Raw genomic sequence first — 19004 nt, 5'->3', positions numbered from 1 at the left:
TATGATGTAAAAGCTAAATAAGTGTATTTACTTGTATTTCACTTCGCGTTCCTTCCCATTTTGTGTTGACGACAATGATGGAGCACCGTCATCCTGTCGCACGATACATATTGTTTATTACTTAGCCACCCTTACAAGCCTTATTCTTGCGTTACATATATTTATAATTAAACACATCATATTTTTACTTTACATAAAACATGACTTACATGACTAAACTATAAAGGGTATTTTGGCCAGGGAACCCTAGTCGGTGAAAGTCCGACATAACCTCCCTGCGGTGCGGAAGTATCCATAACGGATTTTCCTCCCAATAAAAAAAAGGTATAGTCTCCCACAAAAAACGACAGATGAAGAATAAATGTCACAATAATTTCTGTAGCACACAATACAAATATCAACTTTAACCCTTCAAGTGGGGCCAGCGAAAACGCGAAAAGTAGTCAAGTGGCGCCGCGGATTTGCGCAAAAGCAGTCACGTGGCGGGGCCCCGATGGGTGGTCAGCGCAGATTAAGATAATTTTACAAAATCGTCGATTTAAGCTTTTCTATGTTTGGAAATATATTAAATCACATATCGTTATAATCAGCGTTAAATACGCTATTTGAATATAGCAATAAAATGATTATAATGTTTATACATTTGGCCAGACCTAATCAAACTCCGGAAGATTGACAGTTTTCCAGGTTCCTTGTTAAACCTGACTACCACCATAAAACAAACTGATGATTGGAGGTAATTGCTAGTTACCTAATTATCAAATTAAGACTTTTATTTTTAAGATTAAATCATTAAAATGGACCTAACATACAATTTATTTAACAAAACAATTTCTTATAAATCAAGACTTAGTTCGGACTCGGCGGTCGCTCCCGAATGAATGGTCCTTACCAACAAATTTTATACCAGGTGTTTTTGTGTTTCTTCCGATATGCTATCCTTGTCTAACTCGCTACCTAATTTTGGGCGCTAGAAGAGAGTAACTTAAATGCGTTCAATTTCACCTCTAAATACGGCAATACCTCATTAACCATCACTGGTGGCCGACAGTTTACTGGTTTTCGCATCGACCCGTTGGGCCGCCAGTTTACTGATTTTCGATCCGACCATTAACGGGTTGATCGCCACTTGAAGGGTTAAACGACCAATATTATGAGGACCGGTGGAGGATTATTTAAATGAGGAAAAAACAAAAAAAAAAAGAGGAACCGTACATGACGGTTGTGCGGGGCAAGGCGGTTCGTGCAGTCAAGGCCGCCACGCCGCACCGCTTCGCGTTGAATCCCTGCACACGCAGATAAAGGACGTGTCAGGATTCGTCACTCGTGTCGAGGACACTTCCATAGATATCAACGGTTTGTTTCATCCGCGCCGCGCCGCTTCGCTATTGCTTCAAGAACGGCAGAAGTAGCAAATCAACTACGAGCGTGTGAAGATCATTTTGAACACTTCGCCCGCTTAACAACTTTTAGTGTCAGCACTACACCGTACATTCATTTAAATGAAAATAACTTTTTAAGTTAATTACTTACTTTCATCAAAATATTATATCAACGCCGCTAATTTGTTAATTAAAGGTTCCTGAAATGTGAACTTTTTTTTTTCAATTTTCATCGGGGAATTATGAGGGTCCATTAATGATCTTAGCAGAGCCGGTACTGGCCTTAATATCTTTAATAATCCTAATTAATTTTACCATATATTTTTTTCATGTAGATTAGGTACAGTCGACTACAAAGAGGTGTATCCACCTTTTCACCTTAATGCATTATAATAAAGTGAAAAAATGGATTCATCTTTTTGTAATCGACTATACCAAGACTAATTAAATTAAACAACTTTTGAAATTGTCGGAAATGGACGATTGCTGTTATTAAATGACTAGTGAAACATTTAATAATATTTATGTGGCTGTGGCGCTATTAGGTCCTTTATTTTAATGTGTCGGAAAGCTATAAGTGTTTTGGAATTAATATCCATATATATGTCATTGTAAAAAAAACGCTACCTATCTGTTAATTATTGGTAAAACGCGCCGAAAAATTTTGAAAGTATTTGAACATAAGTAAGCATAGCTTATTTACAGCGTGTTATATTTGACCTTGTCATATAGACTGCATTAGGAAAGGGCATTGATATAGAATAAAGAACTGGATACCCAATCAGCCGCAAAAAATGGCCCCACAAAAGTAACGTTGAAACAGATCACGCGTTACTTTTTCGTTTAGTCTTGTTTGAAACGCTCAAATGTGAAGTTGTCAACAATTACGAAATGTGCCGTTAAAATATGTAAAAATAACAATGATAAAACAAGGAAAAAGGATGGAATGTATTTCTTTCGGTTAGTTCTTTGGATAGCATTACATAATTTATGTAATCTGGTGGTAATTTTATGGTTTTGAATAAATTAATTTGTTAATACCAATGAAGGGATGTCAAGGAACAAAAATCTAATGAGTCGATGTGAGGTCAATATTTATTTTTATTTTTATATGGAATTCGTAAGGAATAATATTATGTTTAAATTCAAGATTTCCAAGAAAACCTATGCGACGTGCAAAGTGGACTGCTATTTAATTATAGCAAGAGATAGGGGTGATGCAGTTTTAAACGAAGCAAAACGGCACTTGTGTGATCGGCCCATTTCCCTGTTTCCGACAACAAATAAGGGCTTATATCGACTAACTGTAAATGCTAAACCTGTCTGAACACAGTGAAAACCACAGATTTTTTTTTGGGTTATTTCCACCAACTCGCTTTGGTGGTAACTAGTGGGAATTATTTTTCCCAGTGGTAAAAGGTGGGAAAAAAAAATCCTAGTAGTTACCACTGATATCAACTTGGTGGTAACTAGTGGGAACAACCCGATTTTTTTTATAAAGTATGGACTTTATAAAAAAAAATCCAATCAGTACCTAAATGTCCCCGTGCACCCGTGCGATGAGTAAATGTAGATCTAAAATACACAGTTATTTTATTTAATAAGTTGAATTTATTTCAAGGAAATTAGTATTTAAAGACGTATACTTACTTATTAAAAATTTAATTTGTTTGAATTTGAACCACGAATTAATTTTATTTAAACTCCCGATTAAATTAAATTTGTTTTATTTATTACTTCAATTGGTTTTTCTGTACAGTAATACCTACATAGGTAGGTATTACTGTACAGAAAAACCAACAGACTTGAATAGTCAAGTGTACCAAAGTGACTCCATTCGTTCATTATTCTCGTTTGACGTTGCTTGACGTAAATACGTTACGTTTAGTGCCATCGGACTAAATTTTTTAACAGTGTTGGTACTTATGTATGCCAATTTGACACTTAATGCTTACGACATTAAGCTCTTTTCTGTACGAAACATTTATCTTGACTCAAAATTTACGTAAGCGTTTTTATCATCAATACAAATGGTGCGAAACGTCATTGGGATCCACATTTCTTGACGTTTTTGTTCTGCTTTGTGTGTCTATTTCTTTTATATTAAGTCAGTGGGAAAGGGTGATTATCCTGATTATTAAAATAATGTAGTAGACTCAAATTTCATACATGTATTGTCAAATATTTAAGTATTTAAAAAAATATTATATTTAAGTATTATTATATAGATACTGCGTATAATTATTCGTGATATATTTCACACGAAAAATGAAAGGTGTAACAGCCAAAAAAATAGTAAAGTATTTTCTAGTATTTTCAGTTTTTGTTATAATTGAACTGACTGAACTACACTCGATTATCAAAAACCAAACAAAGAGTACCTAGTAAAAAAGCTTTTCAATTAATTTATTTATTATAGGGAATCGTAATAGAGAACATACAGTAGTTTTACAGATGAAAGATTTTTATTATATGCCACAAGGCCGAAAAAATATCTGACACGAATGACCGACCTTACTTGTAGAGCCATAAGAGCGTGTCACATATTTTATGTGAAATTTATATCTGTGGGTAATTTTATTTTACTACTACCAATTAAATTACAAACGAGCTAAAGACAAGTGTGATCTGAATACAAAACAATAATATACATAATTTATTCAGGAACCACTAAATAAATGGAATATTCAAAATTAAAATTGGCAGAGCGACAGTGCGGTGGGTAGGTACTAAACCACAAATTTTTAATTAAAAGCGCACGATGATACCAGACTGGACCTACCAAATAACTTATTTAAATTTAGTAGATATATGTGCCTGTGGTCTCGAGTGGAAAGTTCAAATAAATAAATAAAAAAGATTAAAGAATGTGTGCTTAATACATAATAGTTGAAGAATTCCTCCGATTTCTCAAATATCCCTGACCGAATGCCAATAGGACCAACTGTGGCCCTTGAACAAGACTATTTTATACAGAAATTTAGTTCAAACATCCGCCTCATTTTTTTTTATATCAGTCAAAAATACTACTCACATTTTTTATTACTAGATAGGTACCTAAACATTTTTGACATGGCCATCTCCCCAGCTTTCGATGAAAATCGAATTTCATGATTTGGATATCACGTTTTTTTGGCTGCATTTTGGCAGGTATTTTGCAAGTTCATGAAAAGGGTTGGCATCGATCCAAGAGTAACGGACAACGGTCCAGTTTCTAAGGCTATGCTCACAAATATTATCCCAGTAAATTTACCTGAGGGCATAGCATTGTGTAATTTCTAATTAAAAACAAATAAATAGGACAGGGCGCCCACCTGATTATGGAATTCAAAGCCTCCTTCGCGTGGAACAATATTCGCGGAAAATTATTATCATTACACTGTCCCAGCGAAAGCTAAGTTGATTCATCCAATTTTCTTCGTTTTCCTTCCCACGGGTATGAATCCGGGGATTCTTTGTGGATGTTACCTATGATTTTGGCCGCAAACTTTGACACAATCCTATTTAATAGTGCCTAACCATTTAACTTTTGTAAGATATTATATTAGTATTTCATACTTAAGCGGAGTTTATGAATTGTGTTCTCACATATTATATTCTTATTAGGGATCCCTTATTAGTACCTGCCACGATGCTTTTGATATGAGTTTTGATTTTCATTTATAACCGGGTGACAATGATAATGTTTAGTTTATACCTAAGTATTCGCTAGGTGCACGACTGGTGATGCCCTCATTTTGTCGGATTTTCTACGTTAAATCTTATGGAGTAAAATTAGTTCAAGCGGCTGCCGTTAGTACTAATGTCGGACATTCCATAAGATTACCTGTGTTTGTGACGAGCAGCGCCACTTCTCCCTCCACCGACTCCGCACCTTGCCAATATACCTAAGCATTCATTTCGCCTTTACACTGGTGTCTTAGCCTTTATCACCACCATATTCCGTGTGATAAATTGGTTGTTTTATTAAAACAAAAACCGTCTCCGTGACTTATTGCCGACTCAAAAAATTATTTCAGGCTCTGTTGATTTACTGTGAAACTTTGGGGATTTATTTGAGACAGAGGTAATTACGACTCGACTAACTTAAGTTTTTAACACTGTTTAAATAAATGTAATCACTTTTGCTAAGTTGCTGTTTAGAATTAGTGTAAAGCTAGATTATTTTAATAAGTTTGAATGTATAATTGGCACAAAGTACGTTAAAGTTATAATATGATATTATAATCTGCCAAGTCGAGAAAAACAAAGAGCACGGCCGTACCATTCTTTTCTCAAAGCGATTCAGGCCATTTTCGACGTGAGAGTCAGAATGGCGGGTGTATGTAAACAAAAGTAAACAAAAAGCATACCATATTTTAGTACCTAATTTGTACTATTTGGTACCTCATATAAAAAAATTAGTACCTCACGGTATTTAAAGTTATTACCAAAAAACGTTACACCCGCCAACCTGACAGTCAGAATGGCGGGTGTATTTTATTACGCTATGATCCCGCGATTATTGATAAATTCTATAAAAGCCAAATTTTAGTACCTTTTTAGTACTTTAATATTCAATTATAAATTGAGCCATTTTATTTGTGGGTTCCGAGTTTTACACATTTTACACTTTGCATTGCTATTAAAAAATTTCAGGCGCTTTAATTTTTCACCGTATCGATATCGTTTTTAAGAAAAAACGCTACGCTAGAACTATTTTGATTACGCCAGGATTTAGTACCTTTCATGTTTAATCTGTTACCCTTTCACGGTTAATCTGTTAGGATCAATGAACTATGAAAATTACGTCTTACAAATGGCCAGGCGCCATGTCAAAGGATTCTTCCTAAAAAGAAATTCCGCTCTTCATTGTGCATGTAATTGTGTACCTAATACCTATTAACAATTTTTTCAATTTCAAAATATACTTTATTCATGTAGGCCTAGCAACAAGCACTTAGTAATTAGGTATTACATAGGTACATATTATCTTAATCTAATTATCAGAGCAATTTATTGATGTTAACCTACTACTAAGTCTACTAACCCACTCTTAAGTACATGGTGATTAATCAAATAAAACCCGCAAATTATGTCTGTTTGTCGGTATATTAGTGTGAATAGTGTGATGTACATATATACTTCTTTGTGGGATCTCGTAGTTTCTTAACTTATACATAACTTATACATAAGTTAAGAAACTATAACCAAGACGATAGTTATGTATAACTAACAAAATACCACACCCGGTGGTATTTTCATGTCCAAAAGGTTCTATGTCGAGTATCTGCTAATGTAATTTCAACTTTATTCTTAAAACAGTAAGGATGTTATCTGTGTGGAATCATTTGTGACGTCCCACGGGTAAAGGTACCTTATGGCCGTTGGCGCTTACGCTATTATAAGCGCCGCTCCGCCGCCGCGCGCTATTATTATTGCGGCGCTATGCGACGTAAGCGCCAACTGCCATAAGGTACCTTTTGCCGTGGAACGTCACATTGGTTGTTATTTGTTTCATTTTGCACGCGTAATTAGCGGTTGGGTTTAACAAAGGATAACAATGCGATTCATCGCCGCGAATCTCTCTATTATAAGTATATAGTAGATTCGGACATTTTAAAACCATCCTACTATCACAGAATAACTAATAGTACTACCGTACAGAAAATTCACTCCTTCACAAAAGTCAGATTTAGGTATAAAATTACACCTATATCGCTGCCTGCAAGCAAAATTGAAACTTATAACCGCGCACGAACCGTGAATCTCCTTTAACTCACGGCCTATGGATCGATACTCCAGCGCTCTGCCATCTGAGCCACCAAGACCTCATCCATAGCCAGCAAATCTTTCCACCATATGGGTCAAGGGGACCCGAGCGATATCTACCGTAAGAGCGTAAGACAGTAATTTTTCCACTTTTAAATGTATTCTAAGCTTAATAGCATGGATCGCAGACGTTTCTGCTTGTTAAAAATTAGTCGTATATAATAATTAGTAATTTAGTCGAGTAGTCGGCGAATTATTCGGGTTGGTCTCGGACTGTCTAGCTAGAACACAAAATGACAAGTGTAATATTTTGCCTATATCCCTTTTAGTCTACATCGCAAACGGTCTAGAACACAAAATGACTACAATTATTTAGACCTTTATTTACCTACATTTCGTCGGTTTATCTTTACGTTAGCGATGTCGACGGAGCCCCGCTGCCGCGGGGCTCCTATTTCTGTGCGGTTTGGCCTTCGGCCATTTGAAGATACCTAACTAACGTAACCTACCTATATGTGGTCATTTTGTGTTCTAGACCGTTTGCGATGTAGACTAAAAGAGATATAGACAAAATATTACACTAGTCATTTTGTGTTCTAGACAGTCCGAGATCAAAGCCCACTAACTCTTACTAGTCTCCTGGACTACATTTTTGGTGTTCAGACACGTTTAGTAACTAAAATACTCGCTACTTGACTAAATTAACGTAGTCTCTACTCACTTGTAACTAGGGCTTCCAAATACCGGACTTCTCACAATACCGGTATTAATACCGAAACTGTCTTCATCAATACCGGGATCCCGGGATCCCGGTATTGGATATGAATCGCTTAAAAATATATAGTTTTATTAAAAAGGGGAATTAGAAAGGCTCACTGGAATACCAGATATGTCCTAAAAGCTATTACAACAATTAACAATCAATGCCGCCATCTGCAATAATTTTATTTCACACTCCAGGTTGGCAATAATTTTATCCAATTTGTTGACTTTACCCAAACTTCACCTCACCAATTTCCGTCAAAATTGGTTTGCCATTATTACAGTTATCCCTGCTCTTTTGTTTTATTTTTTGATAAAATTACAAGAACTAATTATGTTAATGTTAATGTCACTATCATCAATTCATCATATTCATATTCATGTACATATTCATCACTCACATAACTTCAGGATTCATCCACCATCAACCACCAAATATTTATCTGACGCATTAGGCAACGATCTTGTTTCAATAATAAAATGCGGGCTAGAGACCAGAGTTAGACCAAGTAAAGTCTGCAACGATTTTGATAGCATACGCAGTACGCAGTGCAAGTATTATTTGTGTACGTCATAATTTCATAGAAGTTTGACGTTTAATATAACACTTGCACTGCGCGTGCTAACAATATCGTTGCAGACTTTTCTTGGTCTAACTCTAGATGCATCTGACCTTTAGTAAGCTTTGATACAGCCGAATATAATGGATTTAAAGGGTTTATACTGCGCATTTCCCTCATTTTTTTAAATACCGGGATCCCGGTATTGCCTTTAAAAATACCGGTATTGAAAAATGTGTTTAAAACGACGGGATCCCGGGATCCCGAAATACCGGGATACCGGTATTGGAAGCCCTACTTGTAACTCGTTCATCTGTAGTGCGAACGATTTTTGGTCAGTTGACCGATTTTAGTCAACTAAAATACTCGCCACTCGACTAATGTAGTCCGAATATAGTGAAATCTTTTCAAAAAACTGTTTTAAGGCATAGTATGTAGGTACATGTACAGGCATAGGCTATCAGCGGGCTCAGCACGGTTCCATTTTTATCGACTATCACTATGCCCATCACTTTCGCACTTACATACTTGTTAGAACGTGACAGGCATGGTGATAAACGATAAAAATGCGACCGTGCTACTAGGGCAGCGGGCTCAGCACGGTTCCATTTTTTATCCACTATCACTAAGCCCGTCACTTTCGCACTTACATACTTGTTAGAACGTGACAGGCATGGTGATAAATGATAAAAATGCGACCGTGCTACTAGAGCTGATGTTGGAACGTTCTCCCACTCTCTATCGGGCAAGCGCAGACCAAATTCACATTCAAATTTCCTTGACAAACTTTCTTCTTCGTCAACTTTAATTAATGATTCACACTAGGTCACTAGCTAGGTATACATGTTGGCCTAAAAATAAGTGCATTCCCGTTGCCAGGGAGGTTTTGGGATTATACTGAGCAACTTTTACTGATAGGACCAACCCCGAAAACGAGTTATTCCCACTAGTTACCACCAAGTCGTTACCGCTGGTAACTACTGGGAAAAATAATTCCCAATAGTTACTACCAACTCGGTTTGGTGGTACCTACTGAGTAGATACCACTGGAACACGCCATACCTACATCAAAAATCATTTGCGTTTATATTATATGTGTGCACGACACGTCTGTACATGCGTCATTGTGTGGGTAAGTAAGTCGCTTATAGGGCTGATGAGGGCCTTTCATCCCTTGGTTAACAATCTACTAGTAACACACCTTTGTTTTTATTATGAAATGATGTAAAAAAAATACCCCGTTATTTGAAGTCGAGTGTGAAAATTATTATTTCTTGTAAAGATTAAATATCTGGGTGATTAAATATCTGGTGACACATATAAAAACTCGAAAACGAGCGTTTTCCCAGAGATAAGATCTAGCTAGATCGATTTTTCGCCCCCGAAAATCCCCGTATAGCAAATTTCATCGAAATCGTTAGAGCCGTTTCCGAGATCCCCGAAACCCCTGATATATATATATATAAATAAATAAATAAACAAGAATTGCTCGTTTAAAGGTATTAGATAGAGTCTGTGCGGAAAGAGAAGAGTCGTGAAATGTATGGGCTCCCTTACATTCCACGACTCTTCTGCACAGACTCTATCGACTAGTCATATGATCAATATGATTCGCTCGGATTATCCTGACTGACCATAATCAAAATTGCATATAAAAGTGCCAAAACGCTGAGCGTGACGTGCCTATTTGTGTTAATTTAATGAATGTATAGAGAATGTATACTTAGTGAACAAAAGCTAGGTACATTTATTAAGTGATTGTTAATAATAAATAATTACAGCATTCGTTTATTTGATTTGATTTCTAATGGTTTAAGTATTTTCCTCGCGTTGGTGTGGAAAGAAATGTTTAATTTGGTAGCAAAGGTTTTTTTCTAAGCCTCATGCTCTGAAGTTGAAACCCTCGCAACTTTCAAGATTCCTGTCCTTTTTTTTGGAACTTTCACTTACTCGTGTATCAATATTAGCACGAGGATATAAACAACAACTTTTCCCCTTGTAAAACAATTGCACATTGTACCCTACCGAGCGACCACGACCTAGGCCAAATTTTTTATTTATAAGTTTTTATTTTTTAAGTGTTATTAAGTTTTTCATTAATAATTATATGTGTAATAGTTATTGTATATTATTATAAATATTATAACGAGCCTTAACAAAACGATCACGTGTACTTTAGGCATTCTTATTGGAATAATTACATCTATCCATTTTCGGGAAACTTTCTGCTGAAAGGGACGGAGAAAACTACTGCCCCTATTAGCAGCAAGTTAGCAGAAAAGTGTCCGGAGGAAGGTTGTATGTGTAACATGAATTATTATTTTTATTATTATAAGCCTATACAGTGTCCCACTACTGGGCAAAGGCCTCCCCTCGATCTCCATCTTATTTGATTAATCACCATGTACTTAAGAGTAGGTATTATAGGTACACAATTACATGCACAATGAAGAGCGGAATTTCTTCTTAGGAAGAATCCTTTGACATGGCGCCTGGCCATTTGTAAGACGTAATTTTCATAGTTAATTGAACCTAACAGATTAACCGTGAAAGGGTAACAGATTAATCATGAAAGGTACTAAATCTTGGCGTAATAAAAATAGTTGTAGCGTAGCGTTTTTTCTCAAAAACGATATCGATACGGTGAAAAATTAAAGCGCCTGAAATTTTGTAATAGCAACGCAAAGTGTAAAATGAGTAAAACTCGGAAACCACAAATAAATTTGCTCAATTTATAATTGAATATTAAAGTACTAAAAAGGTACTAAAATTTGGCTTTTATAGAATTTATCAATCATCGCGGGATCATAGCGTAATAAAATACACCCGCCATTCTGACTGTCAGGTTGGCGGGTGTAACGTTTTTTGGTAATAACTTTAAATACCGTGAGGTACAAATTTTTTTATATGAGGTACCAAATAGTACAAATTAGGTACTAAAATATGGTATGCTTTTTGTTTATTTTTATTTACATACACCCGCCATCCTGACTCTCACTTTTCGACGTCCTGTAATTTTGTGCTGGCTGAAGCTAGAACCCTGAATTTTCAGTGACATATAGGGCTTAACAATGCTTTAGATATATTCTCAAAAACATTAAATCTGAACTTGTAGTTTAAGAATTATTGTACGTCAAAGTTCCTTAGTTTCGACACTGACACACTCATCACTCACTCGCTCACTCGCCGATCATCACAATTCTAAGGTACTTCTAGCATACCCACAAGCTTCAAATTTTAAACATAAGTAGTTTTCAGCTTATCAAGCCATAGAAAATCTAAAAATATTGCAATATCAGTCACGTTTTAAAGATCTAAGAACTGCATAAGTAAGTTTGTAATCCCATATAAATATATGCTATTACAAAGTTACTGTTCCAGTTCCTACAAATAGTAGGTAAATAAAGGTACACTACGATGTACGATATGAGTATGAATGAAGATGTGTTTAGTTATGATATGATACACATATGATACATAGTATGGGTGTTAGTACCCGAAAAGAAGGACTGCCTACAAAAAAAAAATAGATCCCATCAAAAACATTAAGTACATGTAAAAAGTTGCAAGTCTCGTGACGCTTCTACTACAAAAAAGTTTTGAGATGTAATGTGAAACCAAGTCGGTTATTTTAATCAGTGCCACGTGTTTAAACCGTATCAATAAGATATCTTTAATTTGTAATACATATAATGACTTGGCATTGACTCGTACCGTACTCGTAAATATGTATAATACTCAAACTACATGTCATTAGCGCTAGCGTAATAATATAATTATTTTAATAGTTGACGATGATCCTTATGTCATTATGCGGCCGTGCGATGGCCAAGTCATTATACGTATTAAAAATTAAAGATATCTTATTGATACGGTTTAAACAGGGGTGGCACTGATTAAAATAACAGTCTTGGTTTCACATTACATTTCAAACTTTTTTGTAGTAGAAGCGTTGCGAGACTTGCACCTTTTTACATGTACCTAATGTTTTGGATGGGATTACATTACTTCCTAAATAAAACGATATAATTATAATATTTAAAGTCTATTTTTTAATTCGGTAGACTGAAATGACAGTTAATAGTATGAAATGACATTTCATGTTCATACAATTAACTGTCATTTCAGTCTACGGAATAAAAAAATAGACTTTAGGTACGTTATTTATAATCGAAGAAAAAAGTAAAGTATTTCAGTAGATAATCTAAAAAGTATATATTTGTCAAAAAGCATCGAACAAGTCGATCAAGTTTTTATCGCTGACTTTAATTTTCTTACAAATGTCAACGTTTACTCATAGAGACAATTCTGAGTTTGTGTTGTTTTATCACAGATTTCAGATCAGCTCGATGGTATCATAATAAAACACAATATTTATTCAGTAGGTACAACGTTTTGGACAGTTTCAACCGGTGTACCCTAGCCAGTTACTTTTTAATTAATCCTGGTTTTACCTCTTGTTACGCGTGTGTCGGCCGAGCTTAGATTATTTATGGGAAGTAATTTAAATTTTCGCGGCGTCGAACCCTTCATAACAGTTATTGTTTTTCCATAAAACATTAAGCGTTGCTCTATATATTATGTTATGACAGTTAACATCCCAAAAATATGATCCAAACCCAATTAACTTATGTAGGTAATGTTATTTTTAATTTAGCTAACCGCTCTTTAGATACTTATTGACATAGACTAGGAATCCTCTAGACGGAGTTTAGAGCAATTATTTCATGAAACCGATGCTGCCAAAAGTACGGGGGTGCAGGGGGACGAGGTGAGCGAATCCCGTGCCGTGATTGGTCCGTTCAGAGACACGGACCAATCACGGCACCCGTGCCGTGATTAAAAGTCAAAGTCAAAGTCAAGAATCCCGATTCTGACACTTTGACTCGAAGATGGAGTAAAACTACCGTATATAGTGGCAAAGAGGGTAGCATTACTATGCTCAGTCTAGAGGATGTCTTGTCTGTGCTTGTTGAAGAATATTTCGAGGGCTAGGAGGTAAAACACGATAAGTCGAAAAAATCTTATTATGTACCTACGTTTTCAGACACTACTTCTCAAACTCTTCCGAGGGATAAATGTAAATACAAATATCGTGTGTATGTGTGTGTGTGTGTGTGTGTTTTATGCCTGTATTTATATTTTTCGTCTTGCAGAAACCCAATAAATAAGTAAATAAGTAAGTAAGTTTGACGACTGGTCTGGCCTAGTGGGTAGTGACCCTGTCTGTGAAGCCGCGGTCCTGGGTTCGAATCCCAGTTGTATTTTATGTATTTATGTATTTGTATATTATATATATCGTTGTCTGAATACCCACAACACAAGCCTTCTTGAGCTTACTGTGGGACTTAGTCAATCTGTGTAAGAATGTCCTATAATATTTATTTATTTAATATTTTTCCGTAGCTACTAACAATAAAATCATATAAGTAGCAATAAAAGCCACTTTTGTATAACTTCTAAGGCAAGAACTTAATATGTAACTGCATGTATAGAAAACCATAATCATAGTTTACATTTTCGCGTTGATTTTCTTCTGTTCTAACCGCCCCGTTTGCCTCCTTCTGCTCCAAACAGTTGATACACTTTCAGAAACCGTGGTAAATTGAAATTTATTCAATCAAATTATGTTTAAGAATAACGAATTTACCTAAACGGTTCACTCATAATTGATTAATGTGGCAATTTATTTTTAACGCTTCACTGGAAAACATCAGAAGAAAACTTAATTATGAGGTTTACGTTAACATGTCATTAAAAATAAGAAGAACATTTTGACGCATAAAATGAAAACAGAGAAATACGAAAGTATTTGATTTTTTTACGGAGGTAATCAGAAGGTAGTAGTGAATGGGAAGGACTCATTGATCATGGTACAGCCAGTAAAACTATTAGCTTAGCAACTCTGCATACATTTTACATACATTTAACCTTTTAACCGCCAGCAATTTTTGATCGAGCGTGCTCGTGTCGCCACCGACAGTAATTGTACCACGCAGAGTAAGGTTGGCATAGTTACGGGAGTTATAAATGTGCTGTAAAAACCAAATCAGATCTTTGTCTTATTTATCAGACTGTGGCGAAATGAGCTGGATATGTAATGTTTTATATATAAGACTCTGGCGGTTAAAGGGTTATACAGTTTTGCTGGCTGTCCATACCATATTGTGTCTGATTATGCCTCAAATAATTATTAAGTCTGCATGGTATTTAATGCATATAAAAAAGTACGTTCCCATTACCATCATCGTATATATATTGTATATGTATTCTACACGCTACCTCAGTGTTTTCCGGCGCTGAGCAATTCTCTAATAGCTCAGAAGCGAGGACTTAATCCAGCCAGCTTGTAATTTCCGTCGAGGAATTTCTTTATAACGTGCTAATAACCGTTTGGGAAATTATTCAGTAATTAAATAACGTTCGCAGAGCATAAATTATAATATCACGAGTAGATTTTTTCCTTTGAAATTTGTTCCTTTCTTAATATTCTGTAGATAGTCTTTGATGTCTTTATCCTAGCTTTAGCTTATAGGTTTTCATTCTCAGTATTCGATCTTTCCATTCCGAAACCTCCATACAAAGTTTATGAAAAAATGGTAACGGAATGGGAAAACAACCTTGGGACACTTTTTTTCTCCTATTAGGATAGACAGAGCTCGAGATTCTGAGTAAAAATAACATATAAATTCGCAAATTAAAAAAAAGTGTAGGGGACAACTTTAAATAAAATTGCCCATAAATCCCTTTGAATATACTATATACCTACATATCTATGTTACCTACATATATATTTTTCTGGTAAGTAATGCTCTAAGGGTAGATAATTATCAGATGACATACGTATGACTCACTGACTGATTGACCCTTGCAAGTTGAAGTCATCTTGAATCTTAGTACCTAATTTAAATAAATATAGGTAGGTACTTATAATGTAAACTGCTGTATGTCAACTGACAACACACAACTTTTGTCGTCACATATAAATATTTCACACTAAGTCAATAGCAATAGCAAGTCGGTGGCAATACGAAATATTCCCGTAAGCCTTTTATCTCCAGATGGGACGTTAAACAAACAGGTACTACAAGTGGATAAACGGTAGTGTTGTTTACATTACCTTTGTCTAAAACTTCCAATCCAGAAAAAAAATCTTCAACTAAAATACGTAGCATTGTTTACCTAGAAGTTTTTTATGACAAAAACTAGAACTTGGCAAAGTTAAATCTAGCTACAGCGTAATACATAACGTTAGGACGAGGTTAAGGTTAGTAATTACTGTATACTAGACTTTTCATATTTACATACTGAATATAGTAAGTAAATTTATATGTAGATTTTCATTCTATTTGCATACCTACTTTGTAATTTATAAATTAGTTTACATCGCATCATTTTAATTTTTATGATTTTAATGCAGATGGTAGGGATAACAGTTTTTAAGATAAGATGATAGAAGATAAAATAAAAGTGATAGCAAATTATATATGACAACTTTCTTTCAATTAATAGAATTTCAAATTTCATTGACTTAATCGACCGTTTACTGGCATCTTGCCATACTAAAGGTTTACACTAACTCAGGGTTCCTCGCAGCATTTCTTTTAATTAAAAGCACCAAACAATAAGTACATTACGATACAAGTGCGAAAAGTAGGAAATTCGCAACGAGTAGCGATAAATTGAAACACGACCGAAGGGAGTATAAAATGTTTTGTACGAGTTCCGTGTTTTTTTTATATGATAGTCAGCAAACAAGCAGACGAGCCGCCTGATGGGAAGAGGTTTTCGTCGCCCATGGACATAAGCAACATCACAGGAGCCGTCATCATTATCCTTTAGAGTCTGTGCGGAAAGAGAAGAGTCCTGGAATGTATGGGGCCCAATACATTCCACGACTCTTCTCATTCCGCACAAACTCTACGAGCTACGAGCCAGGATTTTAATATTTACACAACCATAGAGAAATATAGTAAGACAAGAGTGCTCACTCCATACATCAGTTCAGACTATTAATTTCAGTGTCTACATCTAGCGTCGAGTAGCGGAACTATCAGTACTGCTACTTGACAATAGATGTAGTACCGACCGGAAAGTCTTATCTCAACAGCATAAGACTTTCCGGTCGGTGCTACATCTATTGTCAAGTAGCAGTACTGATAGTTCCGCTACTCGATGCTAGATGCTAATAGTCTTTTTGGTACTAAAACTGATGTATGGAGTGAGCACTCTATGTATTTTTTTCTCTATGACACAACCTCCGAGTTGGAAACTGCAACTCTTCTTTCTTCTCCTTCCCTCCCTAGCAACGTTTCCTAGGTCAGAGTGAAACAGACGGTATGTTGCCACTTTGACTGTCATTAGGTATTTATTTTATGTTGACTACACTTAGCTGCAAAAGTGCATGGCCACTTTGTGAATGAACTCCGTCCATAATGTGTCCATGCAATTTTACAGCTCGCTGGACAACGCAACCTATTGTCACTATTACCTACTTTAATAGACGACGGTATTATTTAATTACTTTTTAACATCGACGTTAGCAATCAAATTAATTGAGAATCGGTGTTATGAGATATTAGGCCATTGAATAAATGATTTAATAATTGTTATTCCTATAGGGTACCATTAGTAAACAACGGGCAATCAGGTGCTTGGGTGGCGACCATATGTAGGGGTAGAGTGGTAAAAGAGGTTTTTTGAGACTGATATATCATCATACATGTACTATAATGAACAAATTTAAATATATAGATAGTATATATATCCACTTTAATCACAACCTTAATAAGTATGTAAGAACAATAAAATACTAAAAATTTGAAACATAATTGCTACTTATGTCAATTTAACGTACTACAAATTCCCTCTAGTTAATTTTGCGCATAACGAACCGCGAACGAATAAACACATCTTATTTTAATGTATTGAAATCCATTTTGTTGGCATGTGTGTTAAATTAAGTGGAAATTCATAAAAGTTGTATAATCGTCCTAATGTAATCCTAAATAGAAACATATTCCACCTCTAACCATTTTTGAGCAGGGTGTTATTCCCTCCAGCCCTTAGCACAAATTGAAAAACAAAAATTCCTTCTGGGAGTCATCATTATGCACCCTTCATGCCACTAAATAAATAGTAATATCTGGGAGACCGAGATTTGCTCGGCAAACATAAAAACTCAAAAATGTGCGTTTTCCCAGAGATAAGACCTAGGCTAGGTCACCTAGCTAGTTCGATTTTTCTCCCCCGTATAGCAAATTTCATCGAAATCGTTAGATCCGTTTTCGAGATCCCCGAAATATATAAATAAATATATACTTATACAAGAATTGCTCGTTTAAAGGTACAATAATATGTGACCATTTTGTTATTTTTTAAACGACCTCTGTTGAGCACTTGTTAAACTATAGGCGATGGTAGTAGACCACGGAAGTCCTAATGAAATGTATTCTCACTTAGTTCAAGTGTATTCCGCTAGATGGCAATATTATCATTAACCATTAACTTCATAGTAATTTCAGTATAGGTAGATTAGATAATATGATAAATCAAATCACCTAATATTTGAGTTGTATTTTTTTATAATAAAGTCACCACCGTTGCGTTAAAATAAAGTTGAAAGTGTTTGCCATTGGTGGAGTACCGACAATAGGGCAGTTTACCCTACATAAGGCCCGTGATACACTTGTAAGTTTTACTTACGTAAGTAGGGACAAAGCTATTTGTAAGAAGGAGATAACGATATTCATTTCTCATTCTGTAGTATAGCTGTGTCCCTACTTACGTAAGTAAGACCTTCAAGTGTATCTTGGGCCCAGTATGTAAATACCGTAAAATGTGGCGTGGCCGATTTTACTCCAAAATAGGAAATTTAATTTAATGTTTCATCATCATGCTGTACTGGCTGGTTTTAGCCACAGCGACTGGGTAGGTATAAAAAATGGAGCACAAATACTTACCCAGTGGGGAGCAAAGTAATTTTTTCCATTAGTAGGTAGGTATATAAGAGGAAGGCTTCCTGGGATCCGAAGGATTGTAGGTAGGTACACAAAGCGCGAAGTGTTTACACCTGTAGACATAGCAAAGACGAATGCCAATTTAAAAAATATGATTGGTTCTGATTTGAATTTCCTATGTGATTTAAGTATGTAATTCAAATTAGTCATAACATCTCGCTTGCACATGGTAAGTAGTTTAATTATTGAGGTAATGTAAACACGGCTTAATGTTAATGTAGCTGCAAAGATAACTGACCCCCTGTATAAAAACTTGTTTACAGGGGGTTCTCTTTATCGCTCGAATATGCAAGAGCGACAGAGAGACAGACAAAGGAATTTCAATTTTTCCTTTTTAAGGCCTCTGGTATAAATATTGTTTTGAACTTTGTTACAGTCCGTGTTATAAACTGATCTGGTTCGAAAGTCTACCGCAGCTTCTGCCCCTTAACCACCCCTTCTGAGGGTTCTGAAATATTGTTTACATGACGACTATATCCAAATCGTATCGCTGTCGTAAGCACGTCGCCACCCCCGACTGCGTAGAAGAG

The sequence above is a fragment of the Cydia amplana genome, chromosome 1 (genome assembly GCF_948474715.1).
Source record: "Cydia amplana chromosome 1, ilCydAmpl1.1, whole genome shotgun sequence".
Lineage (NCBI taxonomy): Eukaryota > Metazoa > Arthropoda > Insecta > Lepidoptera > Tortricidae > Cydia > Cydia amplana.
This window is presented reverse-complemented; position numbering follows the sequence as displayed.